The following is a 2,500-nucleotide window of genomic DNA, read 5'->3' as shown; positions in this document are numbered from 1 at the left end:
ACTGCGGCGGATCGCTGGCTGGCATCGTTTATGGTTAGAACTAGGGCGGTATCTGATCGCCTTCGAACCTCTAACTTTCGTTCTTGATTAATGAAAACATACTTGGCAAATGCTTTCGCTTCTGTTCGTCTTGCGACGATCCAAGAATTTCACCTCTAACGTCGCAATACGAATGCCCCCGCCTGTCCCTATTAATCATTACCTCGGGTTCCGAAAACCAACAAAATAGAACCGAGGTCCTATTCCATTATTCCATGCACACAGTATTCAGGCGGGCTTGCCTGCTTTAAGCACTCTAATTTGTTCAAAGTAAACGTGCCGGCCCACCGAGACACTCAATAAAGAGCACCCTGGTAGGATTTCAACGGGGTCCGCCTCGGGACGCACGAGCACGCACGAGGCGGTCGCACGCCTTCGGCTCGCCCCACCGGCAGGACGTCCCACGATACATGCCAGTTAAACACCGACGGGCGGTGAACCAACAGCGTGGGACACAAATCCAACTACGAGCTTTTTAACCGCAACAACTTTAATATACGCTATTGGAGCTGGAATTACCGCGGCTGCTGGCACCAGACTTGCCCTCCAATAGATACTCGTTAAAGGATTTAAAGTGTACTCATTCCGATTACGGGGCCTCGGATGAGTCCCGTATCGTTATTTTTCGTCACTACCTCCCCGTGCCGGGAGTGGGTAATTTGCGCGCCTGCTGCCTTCCTTGGATGTGGTAGCCGTTTCTCAGGCTCCCTCTCCGGAATCGAACCCTGATTCCCCGTTACCCGTTACAACCATGGTAGGCGCAGAACCTACCATCGACAGTTGATAAGGCAGACATTTGAAAGATGCGTCGCCGGTACGAGGACCGTGCGATCAGCCCAAAGTTATTCAGAGTCACCAAGGCAAACGGACCGGACGAGCCGACCGATTGGTTTTGATCTAATAAAAGCGTCCCTTCCATCTCTGGTCGGGACTCTGTTTGCATGTATTAGCTCTAGAATTACCACAGTTATCCAAGTAACGTGGGTACGATCTAAGGAACCATAACTGATTTAATGAGCCATTCGCGGTTTCACCTTAATGCGGCTTGTACTGAGACATGCATGGCTTAATCTTTGAGACAAGCATATGACTACTGGCAGGATCAACCAGGGAGCTGCGTCAACTAGAGCTGAGCAGCCGGCCGCCCGGGAGTGTGTCCCGGGGGCCCGCGCGAACACGCAAGCGTCCGCTCAATTATTCTGCAAACAGGAGGAGGCAGAGCTCCCCTGCACGATACACCTCGAAACCCTCTCAGGTCCCGGCGGCGCGCAGCGCCGTCCTAAGTACTTGGTCGGGTTCGAGAGAGGCGCAATCGCCCGGAGTTAGGCGAGTAGACGCTTTCAGTGCGACCACCCGTGCTCCCAACTGAGCTTGCCGCTGCCGACAGAGGCCCGGGAGCGTGCTGTCGTGGTGTTGCCGGCGGGAGACAACACGCGGCCACAAACAGTGACCGGGCAGCTCCAACGCCAGCGCCACAGGGGGGCAGAGCCCCACTTGGGTGCCAAAGCGAACTCTCCCAGCACAGCGCACGCGCCAACACATCCGCACAGCTGCGATACAAACCACCTGCGAGAACCGCGGGGGCGACCGAGCAGCAGACGGCGTCGCGGCGCCGAGTGCCGGGCGGCGGCGCATCCTCAACGCACACAGTCCTCAATCGGACCAGCACACTGCAGATGTCCACCGCGCTTCGCACCGGGCCCGCGAGGACCCACTTTGGCCGCACGGCGCCGCGCGCTGGGTGCGCCGGCGCGCAGCTGCGCCGCCTGCCGCGCCAGTCGGCCGGCGCGCCTGCCACTGGGCGCCCCCACCAGGCGGCTGTAGCGCGTGCGCCCACGCAGCGCGCGGCCAGCACGCCGGGCGCTGCCCCCGCAACGGCCGGGGACGGTCCCACCCAGCCACCGCCGCGTATCGCTTCATACCCACATGCCCACTCACGTTCGTGGGTATGACGGGTGTCGCTGAAGCAACCGGTTAATAGCTGTACCGATCGTCGCTATCAACGATTCACCTGCAGCGTGAACAACCGCTCAACAACGGATTTCCAGTTCATTTGCGTAACGTGGGCAGCAAACGTAGACGTCCATCTACATTTGCTAATTCAACGAGTCTTGCATGCCTGGCTGTTAAGTGTCACGACACGCTACATCAGCACACATACACGCTGCGACGTGTGCAGGAGAGAACACGTGAAAGATGGCCCGCGTACGTATGCGAATGCCATTGCACAGCTGCGAAGCTGATTAAACACGCAAACACCTGACCGACGAGCTAGAGGAGACAGGGAGGGGGGGGGGGGCGATATACATCCTATAGCAGTACACATTACAGTGGATAGCGGGACCATGTGGAAAGAACGCAACACTCGCAACATGTTGTGAGGGTACGCACCGTAACATGAAACAATACGCAGGACACCAGAGAGTGCGTGCGCTGATCTATGTTGAGAGGGTTGCGATTC

The 2,500-nt window shown here is 57.5% G+C and overlaps 1 non-coding gene across 1 annotated transcript in view; it reads right to left on the bottom strand.

The window, feature by feature from the left end:
• The window catches only part of LOC126197085 (small subunit ribosomal RNA), a 1,909-nt gene extending 757 nt beyond the window's left edge, over window positions 1-1,152 (bottom strand). The window contains exon 1 of the ribosomal RNA XR_007539487.1: window positions 1-1,152. This exon is cut by the window's left edge and continues 757 nt beyond it. This is a non-coding gene — a ribosomal RNA (small subunit ribosomal RNA).
• Between the last annotated feature and the right edge of the window lie 1,348 nt (window positions 1,153-2,500).

Source organism: Schistocerca nitens, chromosome 7, assembly GCF_023898315.1.
Source record: "Schistocerca nitens isolate TAMUIC-IGC-003100 chromosome 7, iqSchNite1.1, whole genome shotgun sequence".
Taxonomy (NCBI): Eukaryota; Metazoa; Arthropoda; class Insecta; order Orthoptera; family Acrididae; genus Schistocerca; species Schistocerca nitens.
Note: the sequence above shows the minus strand (reverse complement) of the source record. Positions and strands in the feature narration are given on the sequence as shown.